Here is an 18,594-nt window from a genome sequence, read left to right on the forward strand (position 1 = left end):
TTTCGAAAAAGCAATCTCTTGCAGCCCCCGAGCGCCTGCCCACCAAAGCCATTTCATTTTTGCGGGCTCGTCACGAGGTCTCCCCTCTGTGCGGGGGCGTGGCTAGCCCCCACACCATTAGGGAGTCCCCGGCTGCATCACTCCTTGGGTCGACCAATCTGGGTCGACCAATCTGGGGGGGGCGTGGCTAAATACATAAATAAATAAATACTACAGTACACATTCGTGATGTTGATGCTGCAGCGGTGTCAGTGGAAGAGGGGCGGCTGCCGCCTTGACCCAGTGCCGGATTTATGTATAGGCTAAGTAGGGTGAAGCCTAGGGCCTCTAAATCTAGGGGGCCTAGCCAGCCTGCCCACTCCCCAGTGCCGCAGCCTCCCCTCTCCCAAAATTGTAAACCCAAGACTTCATGCAAGGGCAGGGCAACTCAGGCCCAGCAACTATGAGACTCAGGGCTAGCCAGTGGGGCCCAATTTGAAGCAGTGGGGCGCAACTTGATTTTTTTTTTGTAGGGCCCCAGTTCACAGCAAAAGTCTGCAAAATCTTACAGATATAAAGTAAGTCCATCTAGATTGCCCTGGTGCAGGGACCCCCTTAGGAGCAGCACACGGGGCCCAATTAGGCCCAATTGCCTTAATGTCAGTCCTGATGAGACTGTGCAGGGGTTGGACTGACAAACCCTGCACCTTCTTGGTCCCTGGTGTCACCATTCAGAGTACAGACTCAACAACTTGTTATGGAAATAAAGGGGGCACTTATTGGAAATCAGTTTTGTCACCTCTTCCCCCCCAAACCCCGAGACAATGAACCCAGCCACCTTTTATTCACAGTCGCATAAGCACTACACTACAGCATGGCCATAAACTTGTACGTTCAACCGCTGAAATATACACCCAATATGTAGCAATGGAGATTTATGTTACTGCTTTATGAATGAACACTGTGTTTTATGAATGGACTCTGTATTTTGTGAATTACCTAAGAGCCACCAATAGGGACCTCTAGAATCTGACAGCTAACCAATTGGGTACTACCAAACAGCAACCCCTATCACTGAAAGCAGGTAACCAGCAGGGAATGCTTCAGCTCAGCCTTTGCACTGCTGTGCAGATAATGGCGAAAGCTCATAAATTGTATCCCTTCTGGCATCCTGGCCAACTCTATTACGCTGGTGTAAATCCTGGTCTGGGACGAGTAAGGCATACAATGGGCACCGCCAGCGAAAAGGCCCTGCTCCATGTAACTCCTGCCCTGTCATTTGATAGAGTACCCACTTGCCCTCCTTCTTGACATAGAATGCACTCTATTGGAGTCTCCAGGCCCAGTACAAAGACCATAAGACGGGAGAGCAGGGACCCTGAAGTTCCCAAAAGCTGCTAAGCAAGCAAGCAAGCAAGCAAGCAAGCAAGCACACAGGTCACCTTTGTCACAGTCAGGATGCCTATGGCCTGGCCAGGCCTGCACCCAATCTTGTTTTTGTACAATCTTGTTTGTCCTCAGTAACCAAAATCATATTATCAACATATACAGTAAGAGCAGAAAAGTTGTTTTCCTTCATTGGCAAGGAATCATACAAAACAAAGTGGCACTAATAAAGAAAAGTTCCAGGGTGGCAACAGAAAGCAAACTAAAAATGCTTTTGCGGTTCATCAAAACTATCCAGCAATATCAATAGGAAAACTGGTGCTATTAATAGTAATCCTAGTTGGTTAATTGGTTTGGCAACTTCCATGCACATGACATGTGATGCTAATTATTTCCCCCAAGACTTAAATGATAACTAATCAGAGGCTACTACAGGAGAGCTATGAGAGTCAGGTGAGGATCCTTGTCAATCCCAGCAGGTATTTAAGAGGATGACTCGGCCTGCCTGGGCCACAAAAGGTTTACAAAGTTCAGTTATTGCAAAAGTTTTTCAGTGTTAATTTTATGCATTTTTTTTAAAATCACCATGATATTTAACAATACCCTCAGCTGGGAAGGGAGGCTTCACACTGCCTATCAGAGCAGCCCCGATCCCAACTCCTACTTGTGTGCATACATTCCATACACAGCCTATAGAACCCTATTTTATTTGACTTATTTGCAAGGCTGGACCCTGCCCGAGAAAATTTGGGGGCTGAGCTCCAGCACAAATTAAATCTTGAACATCTCTCTCCCCTGTCTCTCTAGTGCGACAGCTTCTCAAGCAATAACAGCCAGCGGGAATAAGTAATGTGGCTTGGTGTGATCACATTAATATTGCTAATGCTGAGTACGTTGTTCCTGGAATAGCCAAACCCCATGCTGGGACTTCAGTAAAACCTTAATTACCAAACTTCAAGCTTCAGTTTAGGTGCTAAAATGTTTGATCATGCCTTTAGTCAGGAGTGCTGCATTGTGCCAGTTGTGTTGTAGTGGACTCAGTGCTGGACTGGGAAGACCTGGGGGGTCTGAATTCTTTCTGAGGCAAGTTGATTCTCGGTGGGTGACCCTGAGCCAAGTACACGCCCCTCTCATTCTAACCTACATCATGACATTTTTTGTGAAGAAGAAATGCGGGACATCCTTTCTCTTATGCACATTGCCCTTAGCTCTTCAGGGGAAAGTAGGATACCTATTTTAATAAATGAAAGTACTATTCAGGCTCTTGGGAGAAAAGCAATGACAAACCTAGACAGCATCTTAAAAAGCAGAGACATCACCTTGCCAACAAAGGTCCGTATAGTTAAAGCTATGGTTTTCCCAGTAGTGATGTATGGAAGTGAGAGCTGGACCATAAAGAAGACTGATCACCGAAGAATTGATGCTTTTGAATTATGGTGCTGGAGGAGACTCTTGAGAGTCCCATGGACTGCAAGAAGATCAAATCTGTCCATTCTTAAGGAAATCAGCCCTGAGTGCTCACTGGAAGGACAGACCCTGAAGCTTAGGCTCCAATACTTTGGCTACCTCATGAGAAGAGAAGACTCCCTGGAAAAGACCCTGATGTTGGGAAAGATGGAGGGCACAAGGAGAAGTGGATGACAGAGGACGAGATGGTTGGATAGTGTTCTCGAAGCTACCAGCATGAGTTTGACCAAACTGCAGGAGGCAGTGGAAGACAGGAGTGCCTGGCGTGCTCTGGTCCACAGGGTCATGAAGAATCGGACACGACTAAACAACAACAACAACTATTCAGGCATACATTTTATGAACATGAAGGCACCATATTTCAATGCAAAGTATAAGATATTGACTTTTTAGCAGAAAGTGTTGATACTGGACTACAATATGTGCATGGCCCCTAAATTAGGCAGTCAATAAAAGCCTCGTTTTCTAAAACTTCCAGTCACGACTGAATTCTAAGACTTTGCTCAGCAGGGCTCTGCTCTGAGATTGTATAGTATATACCCTGCAGAACCATATGAGGGCAGGCAGCTTATTAACAGGCAACCCCTTACCAAGTAGCCTTGATTTACGACAAACATTTTTTCTATCTATCTTGCTGAGCTCATTAATCCCACAAATACAGATATGCCGAATCTTAGAATTACACTGAGGCTTAAAAATCAATCTGTTTTGTAATGAATAAAATGTCTGCACAGAGAAAAGTGGGGAGGGGGGCAATGTTTTGCGCACAATGCTTAGGCTCTCACATGCAGTTTAGGCACAAATATAATCCCAATACTTGCTGTTATACCCAAAACAAAAAAATTATTCCAGGCTACAATTTTTATTTTTATTTTAAAACTTCCTATGAATAGGTCTCTAAGTCTAAATCCTCTACTGAAATGCTGTCAAATGCTTGTGGGAGTTCCCAAATCTCAGCATAAAGGATTCAATAAAAAAAGGATTTGCAGGTTAAAACTAAGGACTAATAAGCAACCATTTTCTACTAAATTTAAATCAGCAACTCTAATGAATAGATATTAAAGCTGTGGGAATTCAGTAGGCCTTTAAAAAGAGAAGGATTTCCTAGCATATCTGCCAATTGTTCAAACCAAGCCATTATAATGCAGATACTGCCACATTTCTTTCCCTAAATGTAATGCCTTTTATAATTAAGTAGTTCCTAAAAATGTATTTATATCCTGTTAAACATAGCTTGAAGCAAGGGACGAGAACTCTCAGCTGGCAATAGGAAGCTGCAACAAGCTACATTATATGAATGCTTCCTTCTTGCATAATGAGGAACGGAGTATTGCCACAGCAGACTCAGCTCTCTTATTCTCTGTCTTCTAAAGCAGTGCTCCATGGTGTCTCCATGCACAGTGAATGCAAATACAGGGGAGAAGACTCATGGGAGCCAGTCATGCCCTGAGTGTTCTCTTGACCCTATCTGATCAGGTCCATGGCCCATCTAACCCAGCATCCCGTTCTTACAGTGGCCGGCCAGATGTTTATGCGAAGCCCACAAGATCACCCTGAGCATACTTCTCTGAAGTCTCTCAGCCCCCCTCACCTCACAGAGTGTTTGTTGTGGGGGAGGAAGGGAAAGGAGAATGTTAGCCGCTTTGAGACTCCTTAAAGGGAGTGAAAGGCGGGATATCAAATCCAAGCTCTTCTTCTTCTTCTTCTTCTACAATCTGCTCAGCTGCATTTCCCAGCAACTGGTATTCAAAGGCACACTTCTATCAACAAAGGAGATAAAACAGAACCAGGATGGCCAGTAGCCATTGAGAGTCTAATAATTCCTCCACAAATTGGTCTTATCCTCCTTTAAAGCTACACAAGCTGGTGGCCAACGCTACCTATTGTGGGAGTGAATTCCATAGTTTAACTATGTGCAGGGTGAAGAAATACTTATTTTTGTCTGCCTTGAGTTCTCCAGCTTCATTGGATGGCAACTTCTAGGAGCCACAGGTGAGAAGTGAGTGCAGGGTGGACAGACCCCCCAAGAAGGAGCACAACGTGTCCCTTGCCTAACACCCCATACACCCCAATTCAGGACTAGGCTATAGCTTTTCTCTTTCAGACCTTCCCAGAACATTAAGAACATCAAGAGCCAGCACGGTGTAGTGGTTAAGAGCAGTGGACTCGTAATCTGGTGAACCAGGTTCACGTCCTGCTCCTCCACATGCAGCTGCTGGGTGACCTTGGGCTAGTCACAATTCTCTGAAGTCTCTCAGCCCCACTCACCTCACAGAGTGTTTGTTGTTGGGGAGGAAGGGAAATGAGATTGTTAGCCACTTTGAGACTCCTTAAGGGGAGTGAAAGGCAGGATATCGAGTCCAAACTCTTCTTCCTCATCATCATCAGATGAGGCCTTGCTAGTGATGTCTCATTTTACAGTATGTTGCTAAGTGACTGAATGGGAACAGTCCTTCCCTGCAGAAGCATTCATTCTTCTTGCTATAGTAGGGTTCTTCCAAATATCTTGTTGAAAACATGTTTGTTTGCTCAGGCTTCCATCAACTAGGATATGGGACCATTCTATATATTAGACAATATTCAACTAAAAAACCATATACAAGCAGAATGACATCCACGTGCACAAATGAAGTTTCCTCATTCTCTTCCCAATGTGTGCATCCCACATTGCCCCGAAATCTGCTCTGGAAGGTTGGTACAACCCCCAGAATGGGTTTAGGGGGTCACAGAGGAAGGCGGGAAGTCCTATTGCTCAGTAGAAGCTGTTCCGCTCACTCAAAGGGCTGTTTATTGAACAAGCCACTGTGTATACCCCTGGCATTGTTTACTGTCTGCTGTTGGTTTTATTTGGATTTTATGCATAAATTTCACAGACAGGAAGAGGAGGCACGATTCTGCTGTCCATCTTCATATAGTGACTATATATAGATAATGAACAAGGGTTTGACAGGGATGCGTTCAGAGAGTTTAAATATGCTTCACTACTGGAATTCCACATTTCAAACAGATCACATATGTATATGCATACACACACACCTGTTCAGGACCTATAAGTGAGATGATTTATTATACAGAGCAGCAATTATTATTTGTTCTTTGCTGTGAATGTGACAATAACACTATGTTAATAGAATTGCACTTTTTCAGTTCAGTCAACCGGTAAGGGCTATATGACAGTATATGGTTTATTTATTAAAACCACTTGCGTACAAACCAGGCTGATCTGCAACTGAGGATTTCACTGGAAAATAGTTGTAATAAGAAAACAAAGGTCATTGTGACTTAAATTGGGAGACATAGATTTGGTGCAAAGTTCCTATTAAGTGATTAGGAACTCAGGGATCAGTACTGTGGACTCCTGTGTAAAGAAATTAGTCACTGTTGTCTTGAAAAGGTTATAAATATCTACCCCTCCAAGTAGCCACCTGTGATTCTGAAGTTTCTTTGTAACTGCCAATATGCCTTGAGGAAGGACTAACTGATAAGCAATTAATAAGCCTGAATATGTATAGTCTCCCCTGTAGGCTATGACACTCTATCCTGTCTCTAAGAAGACCACATCCGGTGCATATTTTGGGATTCAAATGGTGAAGGGAAATGTTTCCTAGGTGTTTCTAAAAATATCAAAAAATTGAGCACTATTTCTATGTTCAACCCTCAGGTTCTAAGGGTCTATTTTTTATACCGGGAGAAAAATCTGATATAAATGCTAACAATTCTATATCCTTTCATGATGCCCTGAATAGTCTGCCTGAGGCAGCTGGCTCATTCTGCCTTAATTGTAGAGCTGGCTACCCAATCTGTTTAGTGGCACACAAAAGGAAGAAAATTAGCTGTGGTCAACAAATTGACTGTGCACAAATATGCAGATCTGATGGCCAAACGCTATTAGATTCATTTATTGGTAAATGTCAATTGATAAATAATCATTCTTCAGTACAGCATTTATCAGTTCAACATAGATTACTCCCCCCCAAAAAAAATTTCATTTCCACATGATTCCAAAAATGATGCACATTTTGTATAAGATTGTTAATACTGCGGTCATCAGCCTTGACTTATAAAAACATTGCGTTTTTGTTTTCATATGCATGTTGTACTCTGTGACCTTTTGGTATTTATGCCTTCATTTTTTTCTGAAAAATTAAACGCCCTCCCATCAGATGTCAAGGAAAGAAACAACTATCTGACTTTTATAAGACATTTGAAAGCAGCCCTGTTTAGGGAAGTTTTTAATGTTTGATCTTTTATTGTGTTTTTAATATTCTGTTGGGAGCCGCCCAGAGTGGCTGGGGAAACCCAGCCACATGGGTGGGGTATAATTAATTAATTAAGACTTATTAACCATTCATCTCACTTGGAATATCCACCATTTATGGAAAGTGTTTCCTTGTAGTCACATATATATTTTTTTGCCATAACTTCTGTGCAGCTCATAGTAAAACACAGGTGCCTGGAGGAAAGACACCACATACTTTAGCCATTTAAGAATCCTATGGGAGGAATTAGATGTTGCACTAAGGTGATCTTTCCATCAGGACAAGCATTTTGGCTTGCCAGGCAGAACAATGCACCTCTCCCCTCCCACCTACCTCCCACCCACCAATGCTGCTCTGAAGGTTGTGCCTACTAACCCAAGCCAATTTTGAGGAATGGAGGCAGAGGAGACAAGGTTGGAAGACATGTATCACAAGCAGAAATTCTTCTGCAGGGCTTCCAACAACAGGACTCATTAGCTGAATCCCAACCTATATTTTCAGAATATATCCTTGATTATGAAGGATAGTTTTTGTGGGGACTGCCAATATCTGGTAACACTTTCTGGATAAGAACCTTTGAAGGCTTGATATAAAAGTTCTAGTCTTGGTATAGAGTTGTGACATCAACGAACACTGTAGGGACCTTAGCAAAGTGGCACAATTTAGATACTCCTAGATGTATACAACAGGTAAGAACATAAGAAATATTCTGTGGTATGAGACCAAAGTCACCCATTTGGTACAGCATTCAATTTTCACAGTGACCAACTAATATCCATGGGAAGCCTACAAACAGTGATTCCCTAGAAACCAGATACTGGCAATATATAGATATCATGACTAATAGCTATTGATCTCTCTCATATGCTGATTTGATTTCAGGAGAAATGTTTGTTTGAAAATAAGAAATAGTCTATGATCATGACTTTGATATTGTACAAATGGTGATTCTGTTTCACTGAAAAGCAGCCCTTTATTTGCTTCAGTCCTTGTTCTTCTTCTCTATCATGCTGCCTTCTGGTTGCTAAGCAACCACAACACCATCAAACCGTTTGCATAAAGCATTACACTTCTTTTATGTGCTTTAATAATAAAAAATGTCGGTAATTGTCAACTTTATGAATAGTATCCCTACATTCAGATGGACATCATGCTAATTGTAAAGGATGCTATGTCACCCTGACTTGCACTGAGAATTTTGCATCGGGTAGCACACATTCTGTGAAAATAGGAACACTTTTTTTGGGGGGGGGTATTTCAAATACCACTGTTATCAAACCAAAGATCTCTGCCTGAAATGTTCCCCTATTAAACAGTGAGAATACTTCTTCAGATACCATATGTTGTATCAATGGGACGAGCGTGGCACTGTGGTCTAAACCACTGAGTCTCTTGGGCTTGCCGATCGAAGGTCAGTGCTTCAAATCTGTGCGACAGTGCTGAGCTCCTGTTGTTCTGTCCCAGCTCCTGACAACCTAGCAGCTTGAAAGCACACTAGTGCAAGTAGATAACTAGGTACCACTATGGCGGAAAGGTAAACGGCATTTCCATGCATTCTGGTTTCCATCATAGTGTTCTGATGCTCCAGAAGCGGTTTAGTCATGCTGGCCACATGGCCCGGAAAACTGTCTGTGGACAAACGCCAGCTCTCTTGCCTGAAGCAAAATGAGCACCACACCCCATAGTCACTTTTGATTGGAATTAACTTTCCAAGGGTGCTTTACCTTTACCTATGTTGTATCAAGTTATTCTACAATGTCCTCTTATATGTTGGCTTCTGAAGCAGTGTATTAGTAAAACTGACTACTGTATTGTCTCTTGAGCCTGGACTATTGATTCATCCTCCATACAGGTGTTGGTGACTGACAAGTTTATTAAATAGGGAATACAGCCGGTTGGTAAACATAGGACTCACACTCTTAATGAGGGATGGGGTTTCTCGATGCTTGCTTGGTTTGTGAAGGCTAAGGGGACAGTGCACAGCTAATTCACAGTGTTTGGATATATCATACATAGCCACAACATGCTTCCTCCCTAATCAAATAATAGTGATGGCCTGCACAACTTATCTACTCCTTCCCTGTCCAATAAAAGAAAAGAGAAGGAATAGTAGGCTACAAAAATAGGCTGTCATATATAATAAGAGATGAAAGAGAAAAGGGCTGGTTGTAGAGGAAGAAAAAGGAAACAATGTGGTCACAAGAGGCAAAGTGGAACTCCAGCAGCAGAGGTATCCCAGAGTCAGCAGAGTCAGTGTCCCACAAGATAGAGGATTAAATCCCATGTCATGCCAGTGGGTGCACGACTTCCTTGACTCTTCTTCCCCTGCAGTACCCCTAAAATTTGCTCTGGGGGTCCTCAACCCTCCAGAGAGAGCACACAAGGGACTGCATGGAAAAGAAGAGAAAGAGAAAACCTGATTGATGTGAGCAACAGCCCACAGTGTAAACAGGCTGCCATGTTGGATACCACTCATGGAACATTGTGCCATATAAGAATGAAAGTATGATCCTTTTGCCACCAAAGCAGCTTTATGAATCCAAATAACCTTGACTTAGATCCAGACTTCCCATCATGCTTAGAGTAGATCCATTGCAATCGCTTGGACTTGATTTCAATGGGTCTTCTACTCTAAGTATAATGAAGTTGGGATTGAATCCCTTACGTTTAAGGAGTGCCAAGGGAACAGGTACATAGCCTAGAAGCAAAGTATTTAAAGCTAAGGTTGCATGTTAAAAATAAAGTAAAATTAATCCTCAATACTACACCCTCTAAACATTTAAACCAAATTGTTATTGTTTCCCAGCAACACCAACAAACATAGCTGCTTTTAAGTCCATGACATTATAATTTAGTAATGTGACAATGTATTCACAATAGGAATTTCTGGTGCATAAACCGGAAGCATTAATCTTAAAGCTGTGAAATTTACAGATTAAAAAATATATTTGCCATGGGTGTTCTCCGTATTGGCGTAATTAATTCCAACATCTGTTAGCTTCAAATAACATCTAAGTTAGGCTTGACCAGGAAGGAGTCTTGAGGCACTTAATTGTAGCATAAATTTTCATGGCCTAGAGTGAACTTTTTCAGATGCAATTTGGGTTTAGTTTTGATTCCTGAAGCATCTCAATCTGACTTGGTCCTGACCTCGGATAACAAGTATAATGTGAACATGCACCGTTTTAGGAGGGATTACCATTTTCATTTAATACTAAAGTTACCTATCAGAGCAGCCCAAGGAATGAGGAGATAAAGTCTAATAAGAAAGATAAGGTCACTCATACATTTGTTCTCCAGTACCTGATGGCACAAAACCCAAAATCATAGATATCAGAACGTTAACAGCACAATCCTCTACATCTCTACAGAAAAACAAGTCCCATTGACTTAGGTTGGACTTATTCCAAGGTGGGGATAAACTGAATTGCAGCTGTTTTAAAATGTACTCCTGCAAATTACATTTTGCTGTTGTCTTAATTTTTTTCATTACCTTGAAGTTTATGTGAATGCTGATTATTTTCGGCTTCATTGTGTTGAAAACAGAACTGAGATGATAACTTCAGTTTATAGTGGCAGCACAATCACACTGATGTACAATGAGTGTTTGAACAAAGAGTACTTCATTTTTTAAAAAAAGAGACAAAATCCCACACACCAGCCATTTAGGTTATTTTGCCCTCATACAAAGCCAAAGTATCAGCACAGCAGGGCTAGCATCAAAGTTTGTTGCAGTGTAGGAATGTTTCAATAAATCTCGGCTTTCCAAAATACTGTTATTTGACCAATATGCTAATATTAATAACAACATTGCTAGTTTATTGGTCCTAGATCCAATTTCTCTGAGCCTGTATCTGATTTCAAATTGCCAGCCATGTGCAAAAGAGCACTATGAAGTAGGGGTTAGACTTGCATAGAAAAGACTCAGGTTATAATCCTCAACAGTCAATCACTATATTGGGCATGTTGGGAGAGCTCTTTAGGTGAAGAGTTTGATTATTATTAATAATAATAATAATAATAATAATAATAATAATAATAATACATGTTTTAAAATTCCTCTTTGGCACATCAAATGTCCATGACCCTGAGTGACTGGCATCATTTTTATTTATTTATTGCAGTTCTTCACTTATGTAGCCTTGCAAAAATGTCACAGGCTGATTTCAAAGTACTTTATCGAACTCTTTGAATGTGGTAGGTTTGTGACTAATGAACTTAATCAATGAAAACATAACTGGAGGCTAAACATAAGGTTTGTGGATTTAAGAAGCTTAAAAGGATCCAGCTTTTTGGCAGCCTTTAGACTGATCATTGTGGGGGCTGCAACATCAGGCCTGGCTCACCCAGGAGGCAAGGAGAGGCAATTGCTTCGGGCAGCAGGATACACGGGACAGAAGATCCTGATGCAGATCTTCACTTACCCCTTCTTCCCTAGTGGGGAGAGGGGTGACATTTTTTGGTTTGCCTTAGGTGCCAAAATGTTTTGGGACCTAAATGTTCTTTAATAGTGGTGGGACAAAGAGACAGGACCCTGATATTCCAGCATACTTGTACACACTGTTCTCTCTCTCTTATGTTCAGTGAGTGTTTCATTGCAGCACCAATGTGCCCCTACCTGATCTTCTGTTTAAAACAATTGCAAATCACTTGAACTGGGTACTAAGTTCTGTTTAAGCTATAGCAGCTCAAACAGCCTTTCTGTTAAAGCAGAAAAGCTGTGTTTGTACTAAGTACTAATTTCAATTTTTTTTAATCCTCAGTACAATTTTAATAATGAACAAGTGTTACAGAACAATTCTATGCCATTCTTCTATATAGAAAATGGGTATGTCAAGGCTGTGGTTCCCAGTCTTTTTGATATGACAACCCAAAAGTCCAAATTTACTTGATATGGTAACCCCGGCATAGGCAAACTCGGCTCTCCAGATGTTTGGGGACTACAACTCCCATCATCACTAGCTAACTGGGCCAGTGGTCATGGATGATGGGAATTGTAGTCTCAAAACATCTGGAGGGCCGAGTTTGTCGATGCCTGTAGTGACCCATTGATTGTCACTTGAATTCTGGAGTTTAGATCTTCAGCAGCTTTCAGTTTTATGCATTTTAACTGCAGGGTTGCCAATTTTATAATCATTACTTGAGGCATCCAAGCAAAAATTTACTTAGTGCCCCTATTTAATGTGGAATTCGTTAAAATACGTACAGTACTTACAAAGTTATTCACAAGGGGTTTTTTTTAATGGTAATGTAAGAACACCAATCATTTGATTGCAGGCTATTGCTTCATAAACTATGAACATTTATTCCAAAAACATACAGTTGCAGAAGCACTGTTAGATATAACAAACTCAAGGTATGAATATATTAAATAGTTTTATTCACTGCAAAGTACATTTTGGAAAGCATCAGTGGGATGGCAGAGTTTGCATTTTTCCACAAGTAGGTCAATGTAGAAGGGTATGATGATTATCAGACACAGTCTCAGATCATTATTGATGCAGAGCCTGTTGCTGTATTTTTTCTCTCTCACAACCACCAATGCTGAAAAACCTGTCTTGCAAAGATATGTACTACCGAATGGCAGAAGAAAAGATATTGCTTCATCAGTAAGCTCAGGATACTCAGTGGTAACTAAGTACCGTATTTTTTGCTCTATAACTCACTTTTTCCCTCCTAAAAAGTAAGGGGAAATGTGTGTGCGTCTTATGGAGCGACTGAAGGCTGCGCAGCTATCACAGAAGGCAGAACAGCAAGAGGGATCGCTGCTTTCACTGAGCAGCTATCCCTCTTGCTGTTCTGGCTTCTGAGATTCAGAATATTTTTTTCTTTTTTTTCTCCTCCAAAAACTAGGTGCATCTTGTGGTCTGGTGCGTCTTATAGAGCGAAAAATATGGTAACTGAAACATTTTAGTAACCTGAAAACCAGCATTTAGATAACCTCACTTCCAAAAATGTATCTTTCAGGATCCTATCACAGTTCAATGAGTTGTTATTTTTGCACAGACAAAGGGTGTCTACACACTGCAAGAAAATGTGCATTCAGTGTTGGATGCAGGCACCTTTTGTGGGGTTGTTAATCTGAAGTGCGTTCTGCTGGGATGCTTGTAATCTGTTTTGTGCTGAAAATGCGCTTCCCAAGTACTTACTGCACGCATGTGTAGACTGAGAGTGCTTTCTCAGGTCACCACTTTTTGAAGCAGGCCTGTGACATTGTAGGGCTGTGCCACTGCCCCTTACCATGTTCAACTTATCTGTGAGTGAAATAGGCAAAATAGGAAACAGTATACTTTGTATACTGAAATACATATATCAATATATCAATACACAAGTTTCCAGCCTATCTCTCAGCAATTATTTTTGAAGGTATCTGAAATCACTAATTGAGAGAAGGGGAATAGAGAACACCATTTCACATTAGTTGGAAAACATACTGACCTGTGTGTAAAGTCAGCATGAATAGTAAAGCGTGTTCTCTCTAACAGAGAGCACGTGTTGCGGTTGGGGGAACAGGCCACCCTGTCATGACTAGGCAAATTTGGTATGGAACCCTAGCCTTAAGGGGTTAATTGGGTTGCTGGGGAATTTTGGTTGTTGCCAATTCGGAGGAGGGGTTAGAGGCTTTAAATATAGGGGCCAGACGATGGGACGTCCTCTTGGCTGTTTGCACCGGATCACCCGCCCTCCCTCCCTTTCATAGGGTGGTTTTTTGCTCGCTTGACATTGCTATGCCTGTCATGGGGTCGTCCGCCTTGGAGCGGGGGCCTGGTAGGAATTTTGCCATTTGGCTGATTGGCTGGTGCCATTTGGTTTTCGCCTACTGCGTAGCAAATCGTCACAACTTGTAAGGTTGGCGGTTAGGCATTGGTTAAATTGGTGCTTGGAGGGGTAAGTGCCTATCCCTCCAAATGATGCGGAAAGGGAATTCCATTAAAGGAATCCAGGGGCTTGCCATTCTTTTCGTCCTTGTCCGTGGAGCCGGACTTGGGCCGTGCAAGCCCCACAGGAACATGAGGGTGAGAGGTGAGGGTCTGATTCCCAGCTTCATTTCTCACCCAATACTTGTTTCCCACGCTAGCTTCCGTTGGTGTCCGGAAGGCCAGCTCTGTCCCTGAGGGCAAGGACAGATAGTCATAACCAATGCCTAAGCAACCACTCACATTTTTTGTATTTGAATAAAGTTGTGGCCAAAAATTATGCCAAAAACCTTAAACAAAAATTGAAGTGTGAAGTGTGAATTATTTTGGGGGGTGGCACTGTGGGACTCAACACGCAACCGTCACTTTAGATGACATTATTGCATGGAGGTGTGAGCCAATTGCAAGCCACTATGTAGCAAAGCACACTGTGAAAAACAACCCCTGTGTGCTTCAAAGGCTACATGTGCACACAGCCAAAGAAAAAATTGATGACTCAAACATAAGCAAACTTCAAATCACCCTTAGCCTAATTATTGGTCAACCCTGGCCGCAGATCCTGTGATTATTTTTCTACAAGATGCTGGTACAGAAAGTCATTTTGAGTGAATATTATAGCTTGCTTCTGATGTGCAGGCTGCTCAAAGAACTCCTTGTACAAGGACCTTCTGGTGAACCCTCACCAAATCTGCCACCAGAAAGTAGTTCCCAAGTGTTAAAAGGTAAGATTCGAGCCTTTCTGATGTATGGTTACAAGCACCAACACTGTGTTAAGATATGTCAACAAAAAAATATCATACCAGTTAAGGATAGAAGCAGTTCTTTTTTGGTTGAAAAAAGATGGGGGAACCCACCACAATATTTGTTTGTTTGTTTGTTTATTGCATGCCCAGTCACAGTGCCACATCCCAGACTGCCATCCAGGCAGTAGCTAAATGTAAGATGTGATTAAAAAACTCAAGCAGACAATGACCTGGATTAGAAATGGCCACAACTTTGTTGATTACAGATATACAGTCATACCTCGGGTTAGATGTGCTTCAGGTCGAGTGTTTTCAAGTTACGCTTCACGGCTACCCGGAAGTAACGGAGCGCGTTACTTCCGTGTTTCGCCGCTCGCGCATGCACAGATACTTAAAATGATGTCACTCGCATGCTCGGAAGCAGCAAAACGCGAACCGCACACGCGCAGATGCTCAGTCACGTATTACATTTTACTCAGGATGCGAACGGGGCTCTGGAACGGATCCCGTTCGCATCCCGAGGTACCACTGTAGGTGGACTTTTGCCTCAGGCACTGGGTGGATATCCTTTCCAGCCTCCCCCACCTAGACAATTCCTTGAAAGGTAAGGGATCTCAGTTCCTCTGAGTTTCCAGTGAAAAACAACCCCTGATTAAAAGCAATAATTATTTTGAGTTTGTGGGTCACAGCTCCCAGGTTGGGAAACACTGTGTTAAGGCATTTAAATCTGAATTCTACTCACACATCTTATCATTATCATCCATTTTCTATTATAAAGTTGCATCCAGTTTCATGAGTGAATCAGTCATCTCAACCATAACATGTTGTACAAAATTAATTTAATGGGTCACTAGCAAAAGGACATAAATGTGAATAACTTTTTTAAAAAAGAAGACTGTGGACAGATAAGATTAATCTTTTGAAGAATTTAACTTATAAGGAGGTTAATATTTTAAACAGAAAATTGCTTGTTTAAGAAAGGTTTTACAAAAGCATGTAGACATTTATGATGATAGTAATACTTTTATCGTCTCTGGATTTTACTGGCCGCCCATCCTAGTTCTACAAGGTTGTTTTTTTACTTTAATAATGCACACTTGAAAAGCAAGTTGATAATTGCATTTTTTTCAAGGATGCGTTACACATAATTAATGTAACTTCACAACATGTCTGTTCAGTAATCATAATATTTATTGAAGCTTTGATGATTTTGATAGCTTTTCTTGGAATTTTGTATGATTCATTAACAAGATTCCACTGATGGGATGGCAAGAGAAAGAAATATTATTGGTTCTATATTATTCTGGTTTATAGGTGCATCCCACAAGAACTGCCCATGTTCACATCTTCTAAAGCTTATTTGGAACAAAGCCATTTTATATGGCTAAGACAGAAGAGAAGGTATAAATTGTAAACAGCACATTGTTATGTGAACATAATAGTACTATAACCTTCATAACTCAAAGAGAAAGCAATTAGGACAAAGGAGACTGAGTTTCAACTTGGCACAGTGCTTTCAACTGACATAGTCTCAACTGACTGTGAGGTCTTGTTGTCTGGGAAGCCCAGAACCTCCAAACACAATGCCCAAGCTTGCACCCCAGAGAGGTCACTTTGGTGCTGCTAACACATCAAAAACAATGTGGGAGGCAGCAGTTACGAGTTACGAGTCTCTGCAGCCACAACAGATGCTGTGATTCTCCAGCGGTTTGACTTCACCCCCAGAGGTATACTCCATTGTCTCTTGAGACAGATGGGTAGCAACAAATAGTCCTTAGAAATGGATATTAAGTTTATTTTTATTATTACAGTATATTTCACTGGTAGAATAGAATCCCTATTCATTTTGGGGATAACTAAGAGCAACAAGATTGGGATGTGGGTGGCACTGTGGTCTAAACCACAGAGCCTAGGGCTTGCTGATCAGAAGGTTGGCGGTTCGAATCCCCGCAATGGGGTGAGCTCCCATTGTTCAGTCCCAGCTCCTGCCAACCTAGCAGTTCGAAAGCACGTCAAAGTGCAAGTAGATATATAGTGTTTCCTTGCACTGCTCTGGTTCACCAGAAGCGGCTTAGTCATGCTGGCCACATGACCCGGAAGCTGTCTGCGGACAAACGCTGGCTCCCTCGGCCTATAGAGTGAGATGAGTGCGCAACCCCAGAATCGTCCGCGACTGGACCTAACGGTCAGGGGTACCTTTACCTTTAAGAGCAACAAGAAGACAGGAGTGCCTGGTCCATGGGGTCACGAAGTGTCGCACACGACTAAATGACTAAACAACAAAGAGCAACAGCAATTCACAACTCTGTATCAGGCAAACTAGGCATCAGGTGCACATTAAATTGACATCTTGCATAGCAAGAAAGCAGTGCAGAAAGTCCTAAGAGTAAATTCAAACAAATCCTTTGCCATGCTTATGGTGGGAGCAGACCTTTTATTGTCAATTTGAAGTTGTCAGTTTGCTTGCAAGTTCACTGAGGGCCACTGGCCTTGTGACAGGTACCAGTGCATTTTAATCCCAAAATGACCTGGGTAAGGAAGCAGCATACCTGATGGAATGTATTTAAAGCTAGTTATCTGAATGTTCTGGGTCGAATCTAAACCAGAGCTGGCACTTCAATAAATAATACAGGTTGTTGCACAAAACTCAGTGAGCCCCCAAACTCACAAAGATAATTTGAGAGGTATTTTAGAAGCAGAAAAAAAGCAATATTCAAGCAAACATTGTATTTTAAGTACTACTTTGGTTTTAGTTTAGTTAAGACATAAAAGAAAACAATAAAGCTTTGTTACTGTAATATAGTGGTACCTCAGTTTATGAACTTAATCTGTTCCAGAAGTCCGTTCTTAAACCGAAACCCTTCTTAAACCGAGGCTCACTTTCCCTAATGAGGCCTACTGCTCCTACTGCCCTTCCACCGTTCGGCTTCCATTTTTAGACCAAGGTAAAGTTCGCAAACCGGGACACTACTTCCGGTTTTTCAGAGTTCGTAAACTGAATCGTTTGTAAACAGGACTGTTCTTAAACCAAGTTACCACTGTAATTGTATTATACATGTTTTCTCTGAGGGAAGAATTCTAATGGAAATAGTTTGTGTGTCATTATTCACAATTGTATGGATTGCTGTTATTTTGGTATTCAAAGAGGAAATTCAGAGATTTATAATGATCCATCTCTGATACTTAAATTCTGTGTTCTCCCCCTGCCCTATTTAGTTATGTGTCATCTGTAATCAATAAAATTGTTGCCATTTCACTTCCAAGAGATTTTTGTCTTGTCATGACATTCTTGTTGCTCCTTTGTTTTACCACCTGCTTCCCAGTTCTCAAGGCTCGCTGTGTATAGGCTTGCTAATGGAACAGACTTCTGTTCATGCAATGGGGTTTCCCTTTCCTCTGTGCAGGCCCCAGTGAACCCCAAAAATCGGCTTTAATTACACGGTCTTCCAGTTTAGATTTGGGGAGGTATGGGAGTTACAGGGGAGGAAGGAGGGGAGTGAAATCCAATTTTTCAAGCAGAAATCAGCTCATTAGATTCCACCCTTTTATTTCTATCCCCCTGTCCTGCTTATCAGTATTGGAAAGCACCAGTTCAATTTTCTAAAGCATTATAAGAAAGGTTGGAGTTCATTACAGAAACTGCAGTACTGATTCAGGATGCTTCTGGCCAAACTGATTAGGATAGTGCCTTCTGGAACCTTCTTCCACTAATTAAGGGAAATCAATTCATGCACATTTCATGTGGGACAGAAGTCAGCAAAGGTTATGCTAAGAACCTTAGTTCTGAATGCTTCAAAATAAATTACAAAAGAGAAAATTGTCAAATGCAAGACAAAACCGTCA

General features: G+C 41.6%; 1 protein-coding gene across 2 annotated transcripts in view; it reads right to left on the bottom strand.

Moving 5' to 3' along the window:
- The window catches only part of CSMD1 (CUB and Sushi multiple domains 1), a 949,519-nt gene that overhangs the window by 748,364 nt on the left and 182,561 nt on the right, over positions 1–18,594 (bottom strand). The window lies entirely within an intron of this gene.

Source organism: Podarcis raffonei, chromosome 3 (genome assembly GCF_027172205.1).
Source record: "Podarcis raffonei isolate rPodRaf1 chromosome 3, rPodRaf1.pri, whole genome shotgun sequence".
NCBI lineage: Eukaryota > Metazoa > Chordata > Lepidosauria > Squamata > Lacertidae > Podarcis > Podarcis raffonei.